Below are 27,349 nucleotides of genomic sequence, written 5' to 3'. Positions count from 1 at the left end.
AAGGCTAGCAAAGAGATCCACGAAATACAGATGTAACTTTGTGAGATGAATTCACAGAACACTAAGCAGTTTCTCAGAAAGCTTCTTTCCAGATTTCATCTGAGGATATTTCCTTTTTCACCATAGCCCTCTATGGGCTTCCAAATATCACTTTGCCAATTCCACAAGAACTGTCTTAGCGAAAGGCTTCTTGAGGGGAAAGCTGTAACTCTGTGAGATGATTTCACAGAACGCAAAGAAGTTTCTCAGAAAGCTTCTTTCTCTTTGTTATCGGAGGATATTTCCTTTGGCCCTATGGTCTTCAAAGGGATCCGAAATATCTGTTCTCAGATTCCACAGAAAGAAGGCTAGCAAAGAGATCCACGAAATACAGATGTAACTCTGTGAGATGAATTCACAGAACACTAAGCAGTTTCTCAGAAAGCTTCTTTCCAGATTTCATCTGAGGATATTTCCTTTTTCACCATAGCCCTGTAAGGGCTTCCAAATATCACTTTGCCAATTCCACAAGAACTGTCTTAGCGAAAGGCTTCTTGAGGGGAAAGCTGTAACTCTGTGAGATGATTTCACAGAACACAAAGAAGTTTCTCAGAAAGCTTCTTTCTCTTTGTTATCGGAGGATATTTCCTTTGGCCCTATAGTCTTCAAAGGGATCCGAACTATCTGTTCTCAGATTCCACAGAAAGAAGGCTAGCAAAGAGATCCACGAAATACATATGTAACTCAGTGAGTTGAATTAACAGAACACTAAGCAGTTTCTCAGAAAGCTTCTTTCCAGATTTCATTTGAGGATATTTCCTTTTTCACCATACCCCTCTATGGGCTTCCAAATATCACTTTGCCAATTCCACAAGAACTGTCTTAGTGAAAGGCTTCTTCAGGGGAAAGCTGTAACTCTGTGAGATGATTTCACAGAACACAAAGAAGTTCCTCAGAAAGCTTCTTTCTCTTTGTTATCGGAGGATATTTCCTTTGGCCCTATAGTCTTCAAAGGCATCCGAAATATCTGTTCTCAGATTCCACAGAAAGAAGGCTAGCAAAGAGATCCTCGAAATACATATGTAACTCTGTGAGATGAATTCACAGAACACTAAGCAGTTTCTCAGAAAGCTTCTTTCCAGATTTCATCTGAGGATATTTGCTTTTTCACCATAGCCCTCTATGGGCTTCCAAATATCACTTTGCCAATTCCATAAGAACTGTCTTAGCGAAAGGCTTCTTGAGGGGAAAGCTGTAACTCTGTGAGATGATTTCACAGAACACAAAGAAGTTTCTCAGAAAGCTTCTTTCTCTTTGTTATCGGAGGATATTTCCTTTGGCCCTATAGTCTTCAAAGGGATCCGAAATATCTGTTCTCAGATTCCACAGAAATAAGGCTAGCAAAGAGATGTACGAAATACAGATGGAACTCCTTGAGATGAATTCACAGAACACTATGCAGTTTCTCAGAAAGCTTCTTTCCAGATTTCATCTGCGGATATTTCCTTTTTCACCATAGCCCTCTATGGGCTTCCAAATACCACTTTGCCAATTCCACAAGAACTGTCTCAGCGAAAGGCTTCTTGTTGAGAAAGCTGTAACTCTGTGAGATGATTTCACAGAACACAAAGAAGTTTCTCAGAAAGCTTCTTTCTCTTTGTTATCGGAGGATATATCCTTTGGCCCTATGGTCTTCAAAGGGATAAGAAATATCTGTTCTCAGATTCCACAGAAAGAAGGCTAGCAAAGATATCCTCGAAATACAGATGTAACTCTGTGAGATGAATTAACAGAACACTAAGCAGTTTCTGAGAAAGCTTTTTTCCAGATTTCATCTGAGGATATATCCTTTTTCACCATAGCCCTCTATGGGATTCCAGATATAACTTTGCCAATTCCACAAGAACTGTCTTAGCGAAAGGCTTCTTGAGGGGAAAGCTGTAACTCTGTGAGATGATTTCACAGAACACAAAGAAGTTTCTCAGAAAGCTTATTTCTCTTTGTTATCGGAGGATATTTCCTTTGGCCCTATAGTCTTCAAAGGGATCCGAAATATCTGTTCTCAGATTCCACAGAAAGAAGGCTAGCAAAGAGATCCACGAAATACAGATGTAACTCTGTGAGATGAATTCACAGAACACTAAGCAGTTTCTCAGAAAGCTTCTTTCCAGATTTCATCTGAGGATATTTCCTTTTTCACCATAGCCCTCTATGGGCTTCCAAATAGAACTTTGCCAATTCCACAAGAACTGTCTTAGCGAAAGGCTTCCTGAGGGGAAAGCTGTAACTCTGTGAGATGATTTCACAGAACACAAAGAAGTTTCTCAGAAAGCTTATTTCTCTTTGTTATCGGAGGATATTTCCTTTGGCCCTATAGTCTTCAAAGGGATCCGAAATATCTGTTCTCAGATTCCACAGAAAGAAGGCTAGCAAAGAGATCCACGAAATACAGATGTAACTTTGTGAGATGAATTCACAGAACACTAAGCAGTTTCTCAGAAAGCTTCTTTCCAGATTTCATCTGAGGATATTTCCTTTTTCACCATAGCCCTCTATGGGCTTCCAAATATCACTTTGCCAATTCCACAAGAACTGTCTTAGCGAAAGGCTTCTTGAGGGGAAAGCTGTAACTCTGTGAGATGATTTCACAGAACGCAAAGAAGTTTCTCAGAAAGCTTCTTTCTCTTTGTTATCGGAGGATATTTCCTTTGGCCCTATGGTCTTCAAAGGGATCCGAAATATCTGTTCTCAGATTCCACAGAAAGAAGGCTAGCAAAGAGATCCACGAAATACAGATGTAACTCTGTGAGATGAATTCACAGAACACTAAGCAGTTTCTCAGAAAGCTTCTTTCCAGATTTCATCTGAGGATATTTCCTTTTTCACCATAGCCCTGTAAGGGCTTCCAAATATCACTTTGCCAATTCCACAAGAACTGTCTTAGCGAAAGGCTTCTTGAGGGGAAAGCTGTAACTCTGTGAGATGATTTCACAGAACACAAAGAAGTTTCTCAGAAAGCTTCTTTCTCTTTGTTATCGGAGGATATTTCCTTTGGCCCTATAGTCTTCAAAGGGATCCGAACTATCTGTTCTCAGATTCCACAGAAAGAAGGCTAGCAAAGAGATCCACGAAATACATATGTAACTCAGTGAGTTGAATTAACAGAACACTAAGCAGTTTCTCAGAAAGCTTCTTTCCAGATTTCATCTGAGGATATTTCCTTTTTCACCATACCCCTCTATGGGCTTCCAAATATCACTTTGCCAATTCCACAAGAACTGTCTTAGTGAAAGGCTTCTTCAGGGGAAAGCTGTAACTCTGTGAGATGATTTCACAGAACACAAAGAAGTTCCTCAGAAAGCTTCTTTCTCTTTGTTATCGGAGGATATTTCCTTTGGCCCTATAGTCTTCAAAGGCATCCGAAATATCTGTTCTCAGATTCCACAGAAAGAAGGCTAGCAAAGAGATCCTCGAAATACATATGTAACTCTGTGAGATGAATTCACAGAACACTAAGCAGTTTCTCAGAAAGCTTCTTTCCAGATTTCATCTGAGGATATTTGCTTTTTCACCATAGCCCTCTATGGGCTTCCAAATATCACTTTGCCAATTCCATAAGAACTGTCTTAGCGAAAGGCTTCTTGAGGGGAAAGCTGTAACTCTGTGAGATGATTTCACAGAACACAAAGAAGTTTCTCAGAAAGCTTCTTTCTCTTTGTTATCGGAGGATATTTCCTTTGGCCCTATAGTCTTCAAAGGGATCCGAAATATCTGTTCTCAGATTCCACAGAAATAAGGCTAGCAAAGAGATGTACGAAATACAGATGGAACTCCTTGAGATGAATTCACAGAACACTATGCAGTTTCTCAGAAAGCTTCTTTCCAGATTTCATCTGCGGATATTTCCTTTTTCACCATAGCCCTCTATGGGCTTCCAAATACCACTTTGCCAATTCCACAAGAACTGTCTCAGCGAAAGGCTTCTTGTTGAGAAAGCTGTAACTCTGTGAGATGATTTCACAGAACACAAAGAAGTTTCTCAGAAAGCTTCTTTCTCTTTGTTATCGGAGGATATATCCTTTGGCCCTATGGTCTTCAAAGGGATAAGAAATATCTGTTCTCAGATTCCACAGAAAGAAGGCTAGCAAAGATATCCTCGAAATACAGATGTAACTCTGTGAGATGAATTAACAGAACACTAAGCAGTTTCTGAGAAACCTTTTTTCCAGATTTCATCTGAGGATATATCCTTTTTCACCATAGCCCTCTATGGGATTCCAGATATAACTTTGCCAATTCCACAAGAACTGTCTTAGCGAAAGGCTTCTTGAGGGGAAAGCTGTAACTCTGTGAGATGATTTCACAGAACACAAAGAAGTTTCTCAGAAAGCTTATTTCTCTTTGTTATCGGAGGATATTTCCTTTGGCCCTATAGTCTTCAAAGGGATCCGAAATATCTGTTCTCAGATTCCACAGAAAGAAGGCTAGCAAAGAGATCCACGAAATACAGATGTAACTCTGTGAGATGAATTCACAGAACACTAAGCAGTTTCTCAGAAAGCTTCTTTCCAGATTTCATCTGAGGATATTTCCTTTTTCACCATAGCCCTCTATGGGCTTCCAAATAGAACTTTGCCAATTCCACAAGAACTGTCTTAGCGAAAGGCTTCCTGAGGGGAAAGCTGTAACTCTGTGAGATGATTTCACAGAACACAAAGAAGTTTCTCAGAAAGCTTCTTTCTCTTTGTTATCGGAGGATATTTCCTTTGGCCCTATAGTCTTCAAAGGGATCCGAAATATCTGTTCTCAGATTCCACAGAAAGAAGGCTAGCAAAGAGATCCACGAAATACAGATGTAACTTTGTGAGATGAATTCACAGAACACTAAGCAGTTTCTCAGAAAGCTTCTTTCCAGATTTCATCTGAGGATATTTCCTTTTTCACCATAGCCCTCTATGGGCTTCCAAATATCACTTTGCCAATTCCACAAGAACTGTCTTAGCGAAAGGCTTCTTGAGGGGAAAGCTGTAACTCTGTGAGATGATTTCACAGAACGCAAAGAAGTTTCTCAGAAAGCTTCTTTCTCTTTGTTATCGGAGGATATTTCCTTTGGCCCTATGGTCTTCAAAGGGATCCGAAATATCTGTTCTCAGATTCCACAGAAAGAAGGCTAGCAAAGAGATCCACGAAATACAGATGTAACTCTGTGAGATGAATTCACAGAACACTAAGCAGTTTCTCAGAAAGCTTCTTTCCAGATTTCATCTGAGGATATTTCCTTTTTCACCATAGCCCTGTAAGGGCTTCCAAATATCACTTTGCCAATTCCACAAGAACTGTCTTAGCGAAAGGCTTCTTGAGGGGAAAGCTGTAACTCTGTGAGATGATTTCACAGAACACAAAGAAGTTTCTCAGAAAGCTTCTTTCTCTTTGTTATCGGAGGATATTTCCTTTGGCCCTATAGTCTTCAAAGGGATCCGAACTATCTGTTCTCAGATTCCACAGAAAGAAGGCTAGCAAAGAGATCCACGAAATACATATGTAACTCAGTGAGTTGAATTAACAGAACACTAAGCAGTTTCTCAGAAAGCTTCTTTCCAGATTTCATCTGAGGATATTTCCTTTTTCACCATACCCCTCTATGGGCTTCCAAATATCACTTTGCCAATTCCACAAGAACTGTCTTAGTGAAAGGCTTCTTCAGGGGAAAGCTGTAACTCTGTGAGATGATTTCACAGAACACAAAGAAGTTCCTCAGAAAGCTTCTTTCTCTTTGTTATCGGAGGATATTTCCTTTGGCCCTATAGTCTTCAAAGGCATCCGAAATATCTGTTCTCAGATTCCACAGAAAGAAGGCTAGCAAAGAGATCCTCGAAATACATATGTAACTCTGTGAGATGAATTCACAGAACACTAAGCAGTTTCTCAGAAAGCTTCTTTCCAGATTTCATCTGAGGATATTTGCTTTTTCACCATAGCCCTCTATGGGCTTCCAAATATCACTTTGCCAATTCCATAAGAACTGTCTTAGCGAAAGGCTTCTTGAGGGGAAAGCTGTAACTCTGTGAGATGATTTCACAGAACACAAAGAAGTTTCTCAGAAAGCTTCTTTCTCTTTGTTATCGGAGGATATTTCCTTTGGCCCTATAGTCTTCAAAGGGATCCGAAATATCTGTTCTCAGATTCCACAGAAATAAGGCTAGCAAAGAGATGTACGAAATACAGATGGAACTCCTTGAGATGAATTCACAGAACACTATGCAGTTTCTCAGAAAGCTTCTTTCCAGATTTCATCTGCGGATATTTCCTTTTTCACCATAGCCCTCTATGGGCTTCCAAATACCACTTTGCCAATTCCACAAGAACTGTCTCAGCGAAAGGCTTCTTGTTGAGAAAGCTGTAACTCTGTGAGATGATTTCACAGAACACAAAGAAGTTTCTCAGAAAGCTTCTTTCTCTTTGTTATCGGAGGATATATCCTTTGGCCCTATGGTCTTCAAAGGGATAAGAAATATCTGTTCTCAGATTCCACAGAAAGAAGGCTAGCAAAGATATCCTCGAAATACAGATGTAACTCTGTGAGATGAATTAACAGAACACTAAGCAGTTTCTGAGAAAGCTTTTTTCCAGATTTCATCTGAGGATATATCCTTTTTCACCATAGCCCTCTATGGGATTCCAGATATAACTTTGCCAATTCCACAAGAACTGTCTTAGCGAAAGGCTTCTTGAGGGGAAAGCTGTAACTCTGTGAGATGATTTCACAGAACACAAAGAAGTTTCTCAGAAAGCTTATTTCTCTTTGTTATCGGAGGATATTTCCTTTGGCCCTATAGTCTTCAAAGGGATCCGAAATATCTGTTCTCAGATTCCACAGAAAGAAGGCTAGCAAAGAGATCCACGAAATACAGATGTAACTCTGTGAGATGAATTCACAGAACACTAAGCAGTTTCTCAGAAAGCTTCTTTCCAGATTTCATCTGAGGATATTTCCTTTTTCACCATAGCCCTCTATGGGCTTCCAAATAGAACTTTGCCAATTCCACAAGAACTGTCTTAGCGAAAGGCTTCCTGAGGGGAAAGCTGTAACTCTGTGAGATGATTTCACAGAACACAAAGAAGTTTCTCAGAAAGCTTCTTTCTCTTTGTTATCGGAGGATATTTCCTTTGGCCCTATAGTCTTCAAAGGGATCCGAAATATCTGTTCTCAGATTCCACAGAAAGAAGGCTAGCAAAGAGATCCACGAAATACAGATGTAACTCTGTGAGATGAATTCACAGAATACTAAGCAGTTCCTCAGAAAGCTTCTTTCCAGATTTCATCTGAGGATATTTCCTTTTTCACCATAGCCCTGTAAGGGCTTCCAAATATCACTTTGCCAATTCCACAAGAACTGTCTTAGCGAAAGGCTTCTTGAGGGGAAAGCTGTAACTCTGTGAGATGATTTCACAGAACACAAAGAAGTTTCTCAGAAAGCTTCTTTCTCTTTGTTATCGGAGGATATTTCCTTTGGCCCTATAGTCTTCAAAGGGATCCGAACTATCTGTTCTCAGATTCCACAGAAAGAAGGCTAGCAAAGAGATCCACGAAATACATATGTAACTCTGTGAGATGAATTAACAGAACACTAAGCAGTTTCTCAGAAAGCTTCTTTCCAGATTTCATCTGAGGATATTTCCTTTTTCACCATAGCCCTCTATGGGCTTCCAAATATCACTTTGCCAATTCCACAAGAACTGTCTTAGTGAAAGGCTACTTCAGGGGAAACCTGTAACTCTGTGAGATGATTTCACAGAACACAAAGAAGTTCCTCAGAAAGCTTCTTTCTCTTTGTTATCGGGGGATATTTCCTTTGGCCCTATAGTCTTCAAAGGGATCAGAAATATCTGTTCTCAGATTCCAAAGAAATAAGGCTAGCAAGAGATCCACGAAATACAGATGTAACTCTGTGAGATGAATTAACAGAACACTAAGCAGTTTCTCAAAAAGCTTCTTTCCAGATTTCATCTGAGGATATTTCCTTTTTCACCATAGCCCTCTATGGGCTTCCAAATATCACTTTGCCAATTCCACAAGAACTGTCTTAGCGAAAGGCTTCTTGAAGGGAAAGCTGTAACTCTGTGAGATGATTTCACAGAACACAAAGAAGTTTCTCAGAAAGCTTCTTTCTCTTTGTTATCGGAGGATATTTCCTTTGGCCCTATAGTCTTCAAAGGCATCCGAAATATCTGTTCTCAGATTCCACAGAAAGAAGGCTAGCAAAGAGATCCTCGAAATACATATGTAACTCTGTGAGATGAATTCACAGAACACTAAGCAGTTTCTCAGAAAGCTTCTTTCCAGATTTCATCTGAGGATATTTGCTTTTTCAACATAGCCCTCTATGGGCTTCCAAATATCACTTTGCCAATTCCATAAGAACTGTCTTAGCGAAAGGCTTCTTGAGGGGAAAGCTGTAACTCTGTGAGATGATTTCACAGAACACAAAGAAGTTTCTCAGAAAGCTTCTTTCTCTTTGTTATCGGAGGATATTTCCTTTGGCCCTATAGTCTTCAAAGGGATCCGAAATATCTGTTCTCAGATTCCACAGAAATAAGGCTAGCAAAGAGATCTACGAAATACAGATGGAACTCCTTGAGATGAATTCACAGAACACTATGCAGTTTCTCAGAAAGCTTCTTTCCAGATTTCATCTGCGGATATTTCCTTTTTCACCATAGCCCTCTATGGGCTTCCAAATACCACTTTGCCAATTCCACAAGAACTGTCTCAGCGAAAGGCTTCTTGTTGAGAAAGCTGTAACTCTGTGAGATGATTTCACAGAACACAAAGAAGTTTCTCAGAAAGCTTCTTTCTCTTTGTTATCGGAGGATATATCCTTTGGCCCTATGGTCTTCAAAGGGATCAGAAATATCTGTTCTCAGATTCCACAGAAAGAAGGCTAGCAAAGATATCCTCGAAATACAGATGTAACTCTGTGAGATGAATTAACAGAACACTAAGCAGTTTCTGAGAAAGCTTTTTTCCAGATTTCATCTGAGGATATATCCTTTTTCACCATAGCCCTCTATGGGATTCCTGATATAACTTTGCCAATTCCACAAGAACTGTCTTAGCGAAAGGCTTCTTGAGGGGAAAGCTGTAACTCTGTGAGATGATTTCACAGAACACAAAGAAGTTTCTCAGAAAGCTTATTTCTCTTTGTTATCGGAGGATATTTCCTTTGGCCCTATAGTCTTCAAAGGGATCCGAAATATCTGTTCTCAGATTCCACAGAAAGAAGGCTAGCAAAGAGATCCACGAAATACAGATGTAACTCTGTGAGATGAATTCACAGAACACTAAGCAGTTTCTCAGAAAGCTTCTTTCCAGATTTCATCTGAGGATATTTCCTTTTTCACCATAGCCCTCTATGGGCTTCCAAATATCACTTTGCCAATTCCACAAGAACTGTCTTAGCGAAAGGCTTCCTGAGGGGAAAGCTGTAACTCTGTGAGATGATTTCACAGAACACAAAGAAGTTTCTCAGAAAGCTTCTTTCTCTTTGTTATCGGAGGATATTTCCTTTGGCCCTATAGTCTTCAAAGGGATCCGAAATATCTGTTCTCAGATTCCACAGAAAGAAGGCTAGCAAAGAGATCCACGAAATACAGATGTAACTCTGTGAGATGAATTCACAGAACACTAAGCAGTTTCTCAGAAAGCTTCTTTCCAGATTTCATCTGAGGATATTTCCTTTTTCACCATAGCCCTCTATGGGCTTCCAAATATCACTTTGCCAATTCCACAAGAACTGTCTTAGCGAAAGGCTTCTTGAGGGGAAAGCTGTAACTCTGTGAGATGATTTCACAGAACGCAAAGAAGTTTCTCAGAAAGCTTCTTTCTCTCTGTTATCGGAGGATATTTCCTTTGGCCCTATAGTCTTCAAAGGGATCCGAAATATCTGTTCTCAGATTCCACAGAAAGAAGGCTAGCAAAGAGATCCACGAAATACAGATGTAACTCTGTGAGATGAATTCACAGAACACTAAGCAGTTTCTCAGAAAGCTTCTTTCCAGATTTCATCTGAGGATATTTCCTTTTTCACCATAGCCCTGTAAGGGCTTCCAAATATCACTTTGCCAATTCCACAAGAACTGTCTTAGCGAAAGGCTTCTTGAGGGGAAAGCTGTAACTCTGTGAGATGATTTCACAGAACACAAAGAAGTTTCTCAGAAAGCTTCTTTCTCTTTGTTATCGGAGGATATTTCCTTTGGCCCTATAGTCTTCAAAGGGATCCGAACTATCTGTTCTCAGATTCCACAGAAAGAAGGCTAGCAAAGAGATCCACGAAATACATATGTAACTCTGTGAGATGAATTAACAGAACACTAAGCAGTTTCTCAGAAAGCTTCTTTCCAGATTTCATCTGAGGATATTTCCTTTTTCACCATAGCCCTCTATGGGCTTCCAAATATCACTTTGCCAATTCCACAAGAACTGTCTTAGTGAAAGGCTTCTTCAGGGGAAAGCTGTAACTCTGTGAGATGATTTCACAGAACACAAAGAAGTTCCTCAGAAAGCTTCTTTCTCTTTGTTATCGGGGGATATTTCCTTTGGCCCTATAGTCTTCAAAGGGATCAGAAATATCTGTTCTCAGATTCCAAAGAAATAAGGCTAGCAAGAGATCCACGAAATACACATGTAACTTTGTGAGATGAATTAACAGAACACTAAGCAGTTTCTCAAAAACCTTCTTTCCAGATTTCATCTGAGGATATTTCCTTTTTCACCATACCCCTCTATGGGCTTCCAAATATCACTTTGCCAATTCCACAAGAACTGTCTTAGCGAAAGGCTTCTTTAAGGGAAAGCTGTAACTCTGTGAGATGATTTCACAGAACACAAAGAAGTTTCTCAGAAAGCTTCTTTCTCTTTGTTATCGGAGGATATTTCCTTTGGCCCTATAGTCTTCAAAGGCATCCGAAATATCTGTTCTCAGATTCCACAGAAAGAAGGCTAGCAAAGAGATCCTCGAAATACATATGTAACTCTGTGAGATGAATTCACAGAACACTAAGCAGTTTCTCAGAAAGCTTCTTTCCAGATTTCATCTGAGGATATTTGCTTTTTCACCATAGCCCTCTGTGGGCTTCCAAATATCACTTTGCCAATTCCATAAGAACTGTCTTAGCGAAAGGCTTCTTGAGGGGAAAGCTGTAACTCTGTGAGATGATTTCACAGAACACAAAGAAGTTTCTCAGAAAGCTTCTTTCTCTTTGTTATCGGAGGATATTTCCTTTGGCCCTATAGTCTTCATAGGGATCCTAAATATCTGTTCTCAGATTCCACAGAAATAAGGCTAGCAAAGAGATCTACGAAATACAGATGGAACTCCTTGAGATGAATTCACAGAACACTATGCAGTTTCTCAGAAATCTTCTTTCCAGATTTCATCTGCGGATATTTCCTTTTTCACCATAGCCCTCTATGGGCTTCCAAATACCACTTTGCCAATTCCACAAGAACTGTCTCAGCGAAAGGCTTCTTGTTGAGAAAGCTGTAACTCTGTGAGATGATTTCACAGAACACAAAGAAGTTTCTCAGAAAGCTTCTTTCTCTTTGTTATCGGAGGATATTTCCTTTGGCCCTATGGTCTTCAAAGGGATCAGAAATATCTGTTCTCAGATTCCACAGAGAGAAGGCTAGCAAAGATATCCTCGAAATACAGATGCAACTCTGTGAGATGAATTAACAGAACACTAAGCAGTTTCTGAGAAAGCTTTTTTCCAGATTTCATCTGAGGATATATACTTTTTCACCATAGCCCTCTATGGGATTCCAGATATAACTTTGCCAATTCCACAAGAACTGTCTTAGCGAAAGGCTTCTTGAGGGGAAAGCTGTAACTCTGTGAGATGATTTCACAGAACACAAAGAAGTTTCTCAGAAAGCTTATTTCTCTTTGTTATCGGAGGATATTTCCTTTGGCCCTATAGTCTTCAAAGGGATCCGAAATATCTGTTCTCAGATTCCACAGAAAGAAGGCTAGCAAAGAGATCCACGAAATACAGATGTAACTCTGTGAGATGAATTCACAGAACACTAAGCAGTTTCTCAGAAAGCTTCTTTCCAGATTTCATCTGAGGATATTTCCTTTTTCACCATAGCCCTGTAAGGGCTTCCAAATATCACTTTGCCAATTCCACAAGAACTGTCTTAGCGAAAGGCTTCTTGAGGGGAAAGCTGTAACTCTGTGAGATGATTTCACAGAACACAAAGAAGTTTCTCAGAAAGCTTCTTTCTCTTTGTTATCGGAGGATATTTCCTTTGGCCCTATAGTCTTCAAAGGGATCCGAACTATCTGTTCTCAGATTCCACAGAAAGAAGGCTAGCAAAGAGATCCACGAAATACATATGTAACTCTGTGAGATGAATTAACAGAACACTAAGAAGTTTCTCAGAAAGCTTCTTTCCAGATTTCATCTGAGGATATTTCCTTTTTCACCATAGCCCTCTATGGGCTTCCAAATATCACTTTGCCAATTCCACAAGAACTGTCTTAGTGAAAGGCTTCTTCAGGGGAAAGCTGTAACTCTGTGAGATGATTTCACAGAACACAAAGAAGTTCCTCAGAAAGCTTCTTTCTCTTTGTTATCGGGGGATATTTCCTTTGGCCCTATAGTCTTCAAAGGGATCAGAAATATCTGTTCTCAGATTCCAAAGAAATAAGGCTAGCAAGAGATCCACGAAATACAGATGTAACTCTGTGAGATGAATTCACAGAACACTAAGCAGTTTCTCAAAAAGCTTCTTTCCAGATTTCATCTGAGGATATTTCCTTTTTCACCATACCCCTCTATGGGCTTCCAAATATCACTTTGCCAATTCCACAAGAACTGTCTTAGCGAAAGGCTTCTTGAAGGGAAAGCTGTAACTCTGTGAGATGATTTCACAGAACACAAAGAAGTTTCTCAGAAAGCTTCTTTCTCTTTGTTATCGGAGGATATTTCCTTTGGCCCTATAGTCTTCAAAGGCATCCGAAATATCTGTTCTCAGATTCCACAGAAAGAAGGCTAGCAAAGAGATCCTCGAAATACATATGTAACTCTGTGAGATGAATTCACAGAACACTAAGCAGTTTCTCAGAAAGCTTCTTTCCAGATTTCATCTGAGGATATTTGCTTTTTCACCATAGCCCTCTATGGGCTTCCAAATATCACTTTGCCAATTCCATAAGAACTGTCTTAGCGAAAGGCTTCTTGAGGGGAAAGCTGTAACTCTGTGAGATGATTTCACAGAACACAAAGAAGTTTCTCAGAAAGCTTCTTTCTCTTTGTTATCGGAGGATATTTCCTTTGGCCCTATAGTATTCAAAGGGATCCGAAATATCTGTTCTCAGATTCCACAGAAATAAGGCTAGCAAAGAGATCTACGAAATACAGATGGAACTCCTTGAGATGAATTCACAGAACACTATGCAGTTTCTCAGAAAGCTTCTTTCCAGATTTCATCTGCGGATATTTCCTTTTTCACCATAGCCCTCTATGGGCTTCCAAATACCACTTTGCCAATTCCACAAGAACTGTCTCAGCGAAAGGCTTCTTGTTGAGAAAGCTGTAACTCTGTGAGATGATTTCACAGAACACAAAGAAGTTTCTCAGAAAGCTTCTTTCTCTTTGTTATCGGAGGATATTTCCTTTGGCCCTATGGTCTTCAAAGGGATCAGAAATATCTGTTCTCAGATTCCACAGAAAGAAGGCTAGCAAAGATATCCTCGAAATACAGATGTAACTCTGTGAGATGAATTAACAGAACACTAAGGAGTTTCTGAGAAAGCTTTTTTCCAGATTTCATCTGAGGATATATCCTTTTTCACCATAGCCCTCTATGGGATTCCAGATATAACTTTGCCAATTCCACAAGAACTGTCTTAGCGAAAGGCTTCTTGAGGGGAAAGCTGTAACTCTGTGAGATGATTTCACAGAACACAAAGAAGTTTCTCAGAAAGCTTATTTCTCTTTGTTATCGGAGGATATTTCCTTTGGCACTATAGTCTTCAAAGGGATCCGAAATATCTGTTCTCAGATTCCACAGAAAGAAGGCTAGCAAAGAGATCCACGAAATACAGATGTAACTCTGTGAGATGAATTCACAGAACACTAAGCAGTTTCTCAGAAAGCTTCTTTCCAGATTTCATCTGAGGATATTTCCTTTTTCACCATAGCCCTCTATGGGCTTCCAAATAGAACTTTGCCAATTCCACAAGAACTGTCTTAGCGAAAGGCTTCCTGAGGAGAAAGCTGTAACTCTGTGAGATGATTTCACAGAACACAAAGAAGTTTCTCAGAAAGCTTCTTTCTCTTTGTTATCGGAGGATATTTCCTTTGGCCCTATAGTCTTCAAAGGGATCCGAAATATCTGTTCTCAGATTCCACAGAAAGAAGGCTAGCAAAGAGATCCACGAAATACAGATGTAACTCTGTGAGATGAATTCACAGAACACTAAGCAGTTTCTCAGAAAGCTTCTTTCCAGATTTCATCTGAGGATATTTCCTTTTTCACCATAGCCCTCTATGGGCTTCCAAATATCACTTTGCCAATTCCACAAGAACTGTCTTAGCGAAAGGCTTCTTGAGGGGAAAGCTGTAACTCTGTGAGATGATTTCACAGAACGCAAAGAAGTTTCTCAGAAAGCTTCTTTCTCTTTGTTATCGGAGGATATTTCCTTTGGCCCTATAGTCTTCAAAGGGATCCGAAATATCTGTTCTCAGATTCCACAGAAAGAAGGCTAGCAAAGAGATCCACGAAATACAGATGTAACTCTGTGAGATGAATTCACAGAACACTAAGCAGTTTCTCAGAAAGCTTCTTTCCAGATTTCATCTGAGGATATTTCCTTTTTCACCATAGCCCTGTAAGGGCTTCCAAATATCACTTTGCCAATTCCACAAGAACTGTCTTAGCGAAAGGCTTCTTGAGGGGAAAGCTGTAACTCTGTGAGATGATTTCACAGAACACAAAGAAGTTTCTCAGAAAGCTTCTTTCTCTTTGTTATCGGAGGATATTTCCTTTGGCCCTATAGTCTTCAAAGGGATCCGAACTATCTGTTCTCAGATTCCACAGAAAGAAGGCTAGCAAAGAGATCCACGAAATACATATGTAACTCTGTGAGATGAATTAACAGAACACTAAGCAGTTTCTCAGAAAGCTTCTTTCCAGATTTCATCTGAGGATATTTCCTTTTTCACCATAGCCCTCTATGGGCTTCCAAATATCACTTTGCCAATTCCACAAGAACTGTCTTAGTGAAAGGCTTCTTCAGGGGAAAGCTGTAACTCTGTGAGATGATTTCACAGAACACAAAGAAGTTCCTCAGAAAGCTTCTTTCTCTTTGTTACCGGGGGATATTTCCTTTGGCCCTATAGTCTTCAAAGGGATCAGAAATATCTGTTCTCAGATTCCAAAGAAATAAGGCTAGCAAGAGATCCACGAAATACAGATGTAACTCTGTGAGATGAATTAACAGAACACTAAGCAGTTTCTCAAAAAGCTTCTTTCCAGATTTCATCTGAGGATATTTCCTTTTTCACCATACCCCTCTATGGGCTTCCAAATATCACTTTGCCAATTCCACAAGAACTGTCTTAGCGAAAGGCTTCTTGAAGGGAAAGCTGTAACTCTGTGAGATGATTTCACAGAACACAAAGAAGTTTCTCAGAAAGCTTCTTTCTCTTTGTTATCGGAGGATATTTCCTTTGGCCCTATAGTCTTCAATGGCATCCGAAATATCTGTTCTCAGATTCCACAGAAAGAAGGCTAGCAAAGAGATATTCGAAATACATATGTAAATCTGTGAGATGAATTCACTGAACACTAAGCAGTTTCTCAGAAAGCTTCTTTCCAGATTTCATCTGAGGATATTTGCTTTTTCACCATAGCCCTCTATGGGCTTCCAAATATCACTTTGCCAATTCCACAAGAACTGTCTTAGTGAAAGGCTTCTTCAGGGGAAAGCTGTAACTCTGTGAGATGATTTCACAGAACACAAAGAAGTTCCTCAGAAAGCTTCTTTCTCTTTGTTATCGGGGGATATTTCCTTTGGCCCTATAGTCTTCAAAGGGATCAGAAATATCTGTTCTCAGATTCCAAAGAAATAAGGCTAGCAAGAGATCCACGAAATACAGATGTAACTCTGTGAGATGAATTAACAGAACACTAAGCAGTTTCTCAAAAAGCTTCTTTCCAGATTTCATCTGAGGATATTTCCTTTTTCACCATACCCCTCTATCGGCTTCCAAATATCACTTTGCCAATTCCACAAGAACTGTCTTAGCGAAAGGCTTCTTGAAGGGAAAGCTGTAACTCTGTGAGATGATTTCACAGAACACAAAGAAGTTTCTCAGAAAGCTTCTTTCTCTTTGTTATCGGAGGATATTTCCTTTGGCCCTATAGTCTTCAAAGGCATCCGAAATATCTGTTCTCAGATTCCACAGAAAGAAGGCTAGCAAAGAGATCCTCGAAATACATATGTAACTCTGTGAGATGAATTCACAGAACACTAAGCAGTTTCTCAGAAAGCTTCTTTCCAGATTTCATCTGAGGATATTTGCTTTTTCACCATAGCCCTCTATGGGCTTCCAAATATCACTTTGCCAATTCCATAAGAACTGTCTTAGCGAAAGGCTTCTTGAGGGGAAAGCTGTAACTCTGTGAGATGATTTCACAGAACACAAAGAAGTTTCTCAGAAAGCTTCTTTCTCTTTGTTATCGGAGGATATTTCCTTTGGCCCTATAGTCTTCAAAGGGATCCGAAATATCTGTTCTCAGATTCCACAGAAATAAGGCTAGCAAAGAGATCTACGAAATACAGATGGAACTCCTTGAGATGAATTCACAGAACACTATGCAGTTTCTCAGAAAGCTTCTTTCCAGATTTCATCTGCGGATATTTCCTTTTTCACCATAGCCCTCTATGGGCTTCCAAATACCACTTTGCCAATTCCACAAGAACTGTCTCAGCGAAAGGCTTCTTGTTGAGAAAGCTGTAACTCTGTGAGATGATTTCACAGAACACAAAGAAGTTTCTCAGAAAGCTTCTTTCTCTTTGTTATCGGAGGATATTTCCTTTGGCCCTATGGTCTTCAAAGGGATCAGAAATATCTGTTCTCAGATTCCACAGAAAGAAGGCTAGCAAAGATATCCTCGAAATACAGATGTAACTCTGTGAGATGAATTAACAGAACACTAAGCAGTTTCTGAGAAAGCTTTTTTCCAGATTTCATCTGAGGATATATCCTTTTTCACCATAGCCCTCTATGGGATTCCAGATATAACTTTGCCAATTCCACAAGAACTGTCTTAGCGAAAGGCTTCTTGAGGGGAAAGCTGTAACTCTGTGAGATGATTTCACAGAACACAAAGAAGTTTCTCAGAAAGCTTATTTCTCTTTGTTATCGGAGGATATTTCCTTTGGCACTATACTCTTCAAAGGGATCCGAAATATCTGTTCTCAGATTCCACAGAAAGAAGGCTAGCAAAGAGATCCACGAAATACAGATGTAACTCTGTGAGATGAATTCACAGAACACTAAGCAGTTTCTCAGAAAGCTTCTTTCCAGATTTCATCTGAGGATATTTCCTTTTTCACCATAGCCCTCTATGGGCTTCCAAATAGAACTTTGCCAATTCCACAAGAACTGTCTTAGCGAAAGGCTTCCTGAGGAGAAAGCTGTAACTCTGTGAGATGATTTCACAGAACACAAAGAAGTTTCTCAGAAAGCTTCTTTCTCTTTGTTATCGGAGGATATTTCCTTTGGCCCTATAGTCTTCAAAGGGATCCGAAATATCTGTTCTCAGATTCCACAGAAAGAAGGCTAGCAAAGAGATCCACGAAATACAGATGTAACTCTGTGAGATGAATTCACAGAACACTAAGCAGTTTCTCAGAAAGCTTCTTTCCAGATTTCATCTGAGGATATTTCCTTTTTCACCATAGCCCTCTATGGGCTTCCAAATATCACTTTGCCAATTCCACAAGAACTGTCTTAGCGAAAGGCTTCTTGAGGGGAAAGCTGTAACTCTGTGAGATGATTTCACAGAACGCAAAGAAGTTTCTCAGAAAGCTTCTTTCTCTTTGTTATCGGAGGATATTTCCTTTGGCCCTATAGTCTTCAAAGGGATCCGAAATATCTGTTCTCAGATTCCACAGAAAGAAGGCTAGCAAAGAGATCCACGAAATACAGATGTAACTCTGTGAGATGAATTCACAGAACACTAAGCAGTTTCTCAGAAAGCTTCTTTCCAGATTTCATCTGAGGATATTTCCTTTTTCACCATAGCCCTGTAAGGGCTTCCAAATATCACTTTGCCAATTCCACAAGAACTGTCTTAGCGAAAGGCTTCTTGAGGGGAAAGCTGTAACTCTGTGAGATGATTTCACAGAACACAAAGAAGTTTCTCAGAAAGCTTCTTTCTCTTTGTTATCGGAGGATATTTCCTTTGGCCCTATAGTCTTCAAAGGGATCCGAACTATCTGTTCTCAGATTCCACAGAAAGAAGGCTAGCAAAGAGATCCACGAAATACATATGTAACTCTGTGAGATGAATTAACAGAACACTAAGCAGTTTCTCAGAAAGCTTCTTTCCAGATTTCATCTGAGGATATTTCCTTTTTCACCATAGCCCTCTATGGGCTTCCAAATATCACTTTGCCAATTCCACAAGAACTGTCTTAGTGAAAGGCTTCTTCAGGGGAAAGCTGTAACTCTGTGAGATGATTTCACAGAACACAAAGAAGTTCCTCAGAAAGCTTCTTTCTCTTTGTTACCAGGGGATATTTCCTTTGGCCCTATAGTCTTCAAAGGGATCAGAAATATCTGTTCTCAGATTCCAAAGAAATAAGGCTAGCAAGAGATCCACGAAATACAGATGTAACTCTGTGAGATGAATTAACAGAACACTAAGCAGTTTCTCAAAAAGCTTCTTTCCAGATTTCATCTGAGGATATTTCCTTTTTCACCATACCCCTCTATGGGCTTCCAAATATCACTTTGCCAATTCCACAAGAACTGTCTTAGCGAAAGGCTTCTTGAAGGGAAAGCTGTAACTCTGTGAGATGATTTCACAGAACACAAAGAAGTTTCTCAGAAAGCTTCTTTCTCTTTGTTATCGGAGGATATTTCCTTTGGCCCTATAGTCTTCAATGGCATCCGAAATATCTGTTCTCAGATTCCACAGAAAGAAGGCTAGCAAAGAGATATTCGAAATACATATGTAAATCTGTGAGATGAATTCACTGAACACTAAGCAGTTTCTCAGAAAGCTTCTTTCCAGATTTCATCTGAGGATATTTGCTTTTTCACCATAGCCCTCTATGGGCTTCCAAATATCACTTTGCCAATTCCACAAGAACTGTCTTAGTGAAAGGCTTCTTCAGGGGAAAGCTGTAACTCTGTGAGATGATTTCACAGAACACAAAGAAGTTCCTCAGAAAGCTTCTTTCTCTTTGTTATCGGGGGATATTTCCTTTGGCCCTATAGTCTTCAAAGGGATCAGAAATATCTGTTCTCAGATTCCAAAGAAATAAGGCTAGCAAGAGATCCACGAAATACAGATGTAACTCTGTGAGATGAATTAACAGAACACTAAGCAGTTTCTCAAAAAGCTTCTTTCCAGATTTCATCTGAGGATATTTCCTTTTTCACCATACCCCTCTATCGGCTTCCAAATATCACTTTGCCAATTCCACAAGAACTGTCTTAGCGAAAGGCTTCTTGAAGGGAAAGCTGTAACTCTGTGAGATGATTTCACAGAACACAAAGAAGTTTCTCAGAAAGCTTCTTTCTCTTTGTTATCGGAGGATATTTCCTTTGGCCCTATAGTCTTCAAAGGCATCCGAAATATCTGTTCTCAGATTCCACAGAAAGAAGGCTAGCAAAGAGATCCTCGAAATACATATGTAACTCTGTGAGATGAATTCACAGAACACTAAGCAGTTTCTCAGAAAGCTTCTTTCCAGATTTCATCTGAGGATATTTGCTTTTTCACCATAGCCCTCTATGGGCTTCCAAATATCACTTTGCCAATTCCATAAGAACTGTCTTAGCGAAAGGCTTCTTGAGGGGAAAGCTGTAACTCTGTGAGATGATTTCACAGAACACAAAGAAGTTTCTCAGAAAGCTTCTTTCTCTTTGTTATCGGAGGATATTTCCTTTGGCCCTATAGTCTTCAAAGGGATCCGAAATATCTGTTCTCAGATTCCACAGAAATAAGGCTAGCAAAGAGATCTACGAAATACAGATGGAACTCCTTGAGATGAATTCACAGAACACTATGCAGTTTCTCAGAAAGCTTCTTTCCAGATTTCATCTGCGGATATTTCCTTTTTCACCATAGCCCTCTATGGGCTTCCAAATACCACTTTGCCAATTCCACAAGAACTGTCTCAGCGAAAGGCTTCTTGTTGAGAAAGCTGTAACTCTGTGAGATGATTTCACAGAACACAAAGAAGTTTCTCAGAAAGCTTCTTTCTCTTTGTTATCGGAGGATATTTCCTTTGGCCCTATGGTCTTCAAAGGGATCAGAAATATCTGTTCTCAGATTCCACAGAAAGAAGGCTAGCAAAGATATCCTCGAAATACAGATGTAACTCTGTGAGATGAATTCACAGAACACTAAGCAGTTTCTCAGAAAGCTTCTTTCCAGATTTCATCTGAGGATATTTCCTTTTTCACCATAGCCCTCTATGGGCTTCCAAATAGAACTTTGCCAATTCCACAAGAACTGTCTTAGCGAAAGGCTTCCTGAGGAGAAAGCTGTAACTCTGTGAGATGATTTCACAGAACACAAAGAAGTTTCTCAGAAAGCTTCTTTCTCTTTGTTATCGGAGGATATTTCCTTTGGCCCTATAGTCTTCAAAGGGATCCGAAATATCTGTTCTCAGATTCCACAGAAAGAAGGCTAGCAAAGAGATCCACGAAATACAGATGTAACTCTGTGAGATGAATTCACAGAACACTAAGCAGTTTCTCAGAAAGCTTCTTTCCAGATTTCATCTGAGGATATTTCCTTTTTCACCATAGCCCTCTATGGGCTTCCAAATATCACTTTGCCAATTCCACAAGAACTGTCTTAGCGAAAGGCTTCTTGAGGGGAAAGCTGTAACTCTGTAAGATGATTTCACAGAACGCAAAGAAGTTTCTCAGAAAGCTTCTTTCTCTTTGTTATCGGAGGATATTTCCTTTGGCCCTATAGTCTTCAAAGGGATCCGAAATATCTGTTCTCAGATTCCACAGAAAGAAGGCTAGCAAAGAGATCCACGAAATACAGATGTAACTCTGTGAGATGAATTCACAGAACACTAAGCAGTTTCTCAGAAAGCTTCTTTCCAGATTTCATCTGAGGATATTTCCTTTTTCACCATAGCCCTCTATGGGCTTCCAAATATCACTTTGCCAATTCCACAAGAACTGTCTTAGTGAAAGGCTTCTTCAGGGGAAAGCTGTAACTCTGTGAGATGATTTCACAGAACACAAAGAAGTTCCTCAGAAAGCTTCTTTCTCTTTGTTATCGGGGGATATTTCCTTTGGCCCTATAGTCTTCAAAGGGATCAGAAATATCTGTTCTCAGATTCCAAAGAAATAAGGCTAGCAAGAGATCCACGAAATACAGATGTAACTCTGTGAGATGAATTAACAGAACACTAAGCAGTTTCTCAAAAAGCTTCTTTCCAGATTTCATCTGAGGATATTTCCTTTTTCACCATACCCCTCTATGGGCTTCCAAATATCACTTTGCCAATTCCACAAGTACTGTCTTAGCGAAAGGCTTCTTGAAGGGAAAGCTGTAACTCTGTGAGATGATTTCACAGAACACAAAGAAGTTTCTCAGAAAGCTTCTTTCTCTTTGTTATCGGAGGATATTTCCTTTGGCCCTATAGTCTTAAAGGCATCCGAAATATCTGTTCTCAGATTCCACAGAAAGAAGGCTAGCAAAGAGATCCTCGAAATACATATGTAACTCTGTGAGATGAATTCACAGAACACTAAGCAGTTTCTCAGAAAGCTTCTTTCCAGATTTCATCTGAGGATATTTGCTTTTTCACCATAGCCCTCTATGGGCTTCCAAATATCAATTTGCCAATCCCATAAGAACTGTCTTAGCGAAAGGCTTCTTGAGGGGAAAGCTGTAACTCTGTGAGATGATTTCACAGAACACAAAGAAGTTTCTCAGAAAGCTTATTTCTCTTTGTTATCGGAGGATATTTCCTTTGGCCCTATAGTCTTCAAAGGGATCCGAAATATCTGTTCTCGGATTCCACAGAAAGAAGGCTAGCAAAGAGATACACGAAATACAGATGTAACTCTGTGAGATGAATTCACAGAACACTAAGCAGTTTCTCAGAAAGCTTCTTTCCAGATTTCATCTGAGGATATTTCCTTTTTCACCATAGCCCTCTATGGGCTTCGAAATAGAACTTTGCCAATTCCACAAGAAGTGTCTTAGCGAAAGGCTTCCTGAGGGGAAAGCTGTAACTCTGTGAGATGATTTCACAACACAAAGAAGTTTCTCAGAAAGCTTCTTTCTCTTTGTTATCGGAGGATATTTCCTTTGGCCCTATAGTCTTCAAAGGGATCCGAAATATCTGTTCTCAGATTCCACAGAAAGAAGGCTAGCAAAGAGATCCACGAAATACAGATGTAACTCTGTGAGATGAATTCACAGAACACTAAGCAGTTTCTCAGAAAGCTTCTTTCCAGATTTCATCTGAGGATATTTCCTTTTTCACCATAGCCCTATATGGGCTTCCAAATATCACTTTGCCAATTCCACAAGAACTGTCTTAGCGAAAGGCTTCCTGAGGGGAAAGCTGTAACTCTGTGAGATGATTTCACAACACAAAGAAGTTTCTCAGAAAACTTCTTTCTCTTTGTTATCGGAGGATATTTCCTTTGGCCCTATAGTCTTCAAAGGGATCCGAAATATCTGTTCTCAGATTCCACAGAAAGAAGGCTAGCAAAGAGATCCACGAAATACAGATGTAACTCTGTGAGATGAATTCAGAGAACACTAAGCAGTTTCTCAGAAAGCTTCTTTACAGATTTAATCTGAGGATATTTCCTTTTTCACCATAGCCCTCTATGGGCTTCCAAATAGAATTTGCCAATTCCACAAGAACTGTCTTAGCGAAAGGCTTCCTGAGGGGAAAGCTGTAACTCTGTGAGATGATTTCACAGAACACAAAGAAGTTTCTCAGAAAGCTTCTTTCTCTTTGTTATCGGAGGATATTTCCTTTGGCCCTATAGTCTTCAAAGGGATCCGAAATATCTGTTCTCAGATTCCACAGAAATAAGGCTAGCAAAGAGATCCATGAAATACAGATGTAACTCTGTGAGTGGGAGTCACACATCACAGAGCAGTTTCTCAGAAAGCTTCTTTCCAGATTTCATCTGAGGATATTTCCTTTTTCACCATAGCCCTCTATGGGATTCCAGATATAACTTTGCCAATTCCACAAGAACTGTCTTAGCGAAAGGCTTCCTGAGGGGAAAGCTGTAACTCTGTGAGATGATTTCACAACACAAAGAAGTTTCTCAGAAAGCTTCTTTCTCTTTGTTATCGGAGGATATTTCCTTTGGCCCTATAGTGTTCAAAGGGATCCGAAATATCTGTTCTCAGATTCCACAGAAAGAAGGCTAGCAAAGAGATCCACGAAATACAGATGTAACTCTGTGAGATGAATTCACAGAACACTAAGCAGTTTCTCAGAAAGCTTCTTTCCAGATTTCATCTGAGGATATTTCCTTTTTCACCATAGCCCTCTATGGGATTCCAGATATAACTTTGCCAATTCCACAAGAACTGTCTTGGCGAAAGGCTTCTTGAGGGGAAAGCTGCAACTCTGTGAGATGATTTCACAGAACACAAAGAAGTTTCTCAGAAAGCTTCTTTCTCTTTGTTATCGGAGGATATTTCCTTTGGCCCTATGGAGTTCAAAGGGATCCGAAATATCTGTTCTCAGATTCCACAGAAAGAAGGCTAGCAAAGAGATTCTCGAAATACAGATGTAACTCTGTGAGATGAATTCACAGAACACTAAGCAGTTTCTCAGAAAGCTTCTTTCCAGATTTCATCTGAGGATATTTCCTTTTTCACCATAGCCCTCTAAGGGCTACCAAATATCACTTTGCCAATTCCACAAGAACTGTCTTAGCGAAAGGCTTCTTGAGGGGAAAGCTGTAACTCTGTGAGATAATTTCACAGAACACAAAGAAGTTTCTCAGAAAGCTTCTTTCTCTTTGTTATCGGAGGATACTTCCTTTAGCCCTATAGTCTTCAAAGGGATCCGAAATATCTGTTCTCAGATTCCACAGAAAGAAGGATACAAAGAGATCCACGAAATACAGATGTAACTCTGTGAGATGAATTAACAGAACACTAAGCAGTTTCTCAGAAAGCTTCTTTCCAGATTTCATCTGAGGATATTTCCTTTTTCACCATAGCCCTCTAAGGGCTTCCAAATATCACTTTGCCCATTCCACAAGAACTGTCTTAGCGAAAGGCTTCTTGAGGGGAAAGCTGTAACTCTCTGAGATGATTTCACAGAACACAATGAAGTTTCTCAGAAAGCTTCTTTCTCTTTTTTATCGGAGGATATTTCCTTTGGCCCTATAGTCTTCAAAGGGATCCGAAATATCTGTTCTCAGATTCCACAGAAAGAAGGCTAGCAAAGAGATACACGAAATACAAATGTAACTCCGTGAGATGAATTCACAGAACACTAAGCAGTTTCTCAGAAAGCTTCTTTCCAGATTTCATCTGAGGATATTTCCTTTTTCACCATAGCCCTCTATGGGGTTCCAAATATCACTTTGCCAATTCCACAAGAACTGTCTTAGCGAAAGGCTTCTTGAGGGGAAAGCTGTAACACTGTGAGACGATTTCACTGAACAAAAGAAGTTTCTCAGAAAGCTTCTTTCTCTTTGTTGTCGGAGGATATTTCCTTTAGCCCTATAGTCTTCAAAGGGATCCGAAATATCTGTTCTCAGATTCCACAGAAAGAAGGCTAGCAAAGAGATACGCGAAATACAGATGTAACTCTGTGAGATAAATTCAGAGAACACTAAGCAGTTTCTCAGAAAGCTTCTTTCCAGATTTCATCTGAGCATATTTCCTTTTTCACCATAGCTCTCTATGGGCTTCCAAATATCACTTTGCCAATTCCACAAGAACTGTCTTAGCGAAAGGCTTCTTGAGGGGAAAGCTGTAACTCTGTGAAATGATTTCACAGAACACAAAGAAGTTTCTCAGAAAGCTTCTTTCTCTTTGTTATCGGAGGATATTTCCTTTGGCCCTATGGTCTTCAAAGGGATCAGAAATATCTGTTCTCAGATTCCACAGAAAGAAGGCTAGTAAAGAGATCCACGAAATACAGATGTAACTCTGTGAGATGAATTCACAGACACTAAGCAGTTTCTCAGAAAGCTTCTTTCCAGATTTCATCTGAGGATATTTCCTTTTTCACCATAGCCCTCTATAGGCTTCCAAATATCACTTTGCCAATTCCACAAAAACTGTCTTAGCGAAAGGCTGCTTGAGGGAAAAGCTGTAACTCTGTGAGATGATTTCACTGAACAAAAGAAGTTTCTCAGAAAGCTTCTTTCTCTTTGTTATCGGAGGATATTTCCTTTAGCCCTATAGTCTTCAAAGGGATCCGAAATATCTGTTCTCAGATTCCACAGAAAGAAGGCTAGCAAAGAGATCCAGGAAATACAGATGTAACTCTGTGAGATGAATTCACAGAACACTAAGCAGTTTCTCAGAAAGCTTCTTTTCAGATTTCATCTGAGGATATTTCCTTTTTCACCATAGCCCTCTACGGGCTTCCAAATATCACTTTGCCAATTCCACAAGAACTGTCTTAGCGAAGGGCTTCTTGAGGGGAAAGCTGTAACTCTGTGAGATGATTTCACAGAACACAAAGAAGTTTCTCAGAAAGCTTCTTTCTCTTTGTTATCGGAGGATATTTCCTTTGGCCCTATGGTCTTCAAAGGGATCAGAAATATCTGTTCTCAGATCCCACAGAAAGAAGGCTAGCAAAGAGATCCTCGAAATACAGATGTAACTCTGTGAGATGAATTAACAGAACACTAAGCAGTTTCTGAGAAAGCTTTTTTCCAGATTTCATGTGAGGATATATCCTTTTTCACCATAGCCCTCTATGGGATTCCAGATATAACTTTGCCAATTCCACAAGAACTGTCTTAGCGAAAGGCTTCTTGAGGGGAAAGCTGTAACTCTGTGAGATGATTTCACAGAACACAAAGAAGTTTCTCAGAAAGCTTCTTTCTCTTTGTTATCGGAGGATATTTCCTTTGGCCCTATAGTCTTCAAAGGGATCCGAAATATCTGTTCTCAGATTCCACAGAAATAAGGCTAGCAAATAGATCTAGGAAACACAGATGTAACTCTGTGAGATGAATTCACAGAACACTAAGCAGTTTCTCAGAAAGCTTCTTACTAGATTTCATCTGAGGATATTTCCTTTTTCACCATAGCCCTCTATGGGCTTCCAAATATCACTTTGCCAATTCCACAAGAAGTGTCTTAGCGAAAGGCTTCTTCAGGGGAAAGCTGTAACTCTGTGAGATGATTTCACAGAACACAAAGAAGTTTCTCAGAAAGCTTCTTTCTCTTTGTTATCGGAGGATATTTCCTTTAGCCCTATAGTCTTCAAAGGGATCCGAAATATCTGTTCTCAGATTCCACAGAAAGAAGGCTAGCAAAGAGATTCTCGAAATACAGATGTAACTCTGTGAGATGAATTCACAGAACACTAAGCAGTTTCTCAGAAAGCTTCTTTCCAGATTTCATCTGAGGATATTTCCTTTTTCACCATAGCCCTCTAAGGGCTACCAAATATCACTTTGCCAATTCCACAAGAAATGTCTTAGCGAAAGGCTTCTTGAGGGCAAAGCTGTAACTCTGTGAGATAATTTCACAGAACACAAAGAAGTTTCTCAGAAAGCTTCTTTCTCTTTGTTATCGGAGGATACTTCCTTTAGCCCTATAGTCTTCAAAGGGATCCGAAATATCTGTTCTCAGATTCCACAGAAAGAAGGATACAAAGAGATACACGAAATACAGATGTAACTCTGTGAGATGAATTAACAGAACACTAAGCAGTTTCTCAGAAAGCTTCTTTCCAGATTTCATCTGAGGATATTTCCTTTTTCACCATAGCCCTCTATGGGCTTCCAAATATCACTTTGCCAATTCCACACGAACTGTCTTAGCGAAAGGCTTCTTGAGGGGAAAGCTGTAACTCTGTGAGATGATTTCACAGAACGCAAAGAAGTTTCTCAGAAAGCTTCTTTCTCTTTGTTATCG

Source organism: Macaca mulatta, chromosome 11 (assembly GCF_049350105.2).
Source record: "Macaca mulatta isolate MMU2019108-1 chromosome 11, T2T-MMU8v2.0, whole genome shotgun sequence".
In the NCBI taxonomy this organism is placed as follows: Eukaryota; Metazoa; Chordata; class Mammalia; order Primates; family Cercopithecidae; genus Macaca; species Macaca mulatta.
This window is presented reverse-complemented; position numbering follows the sequence as displayed.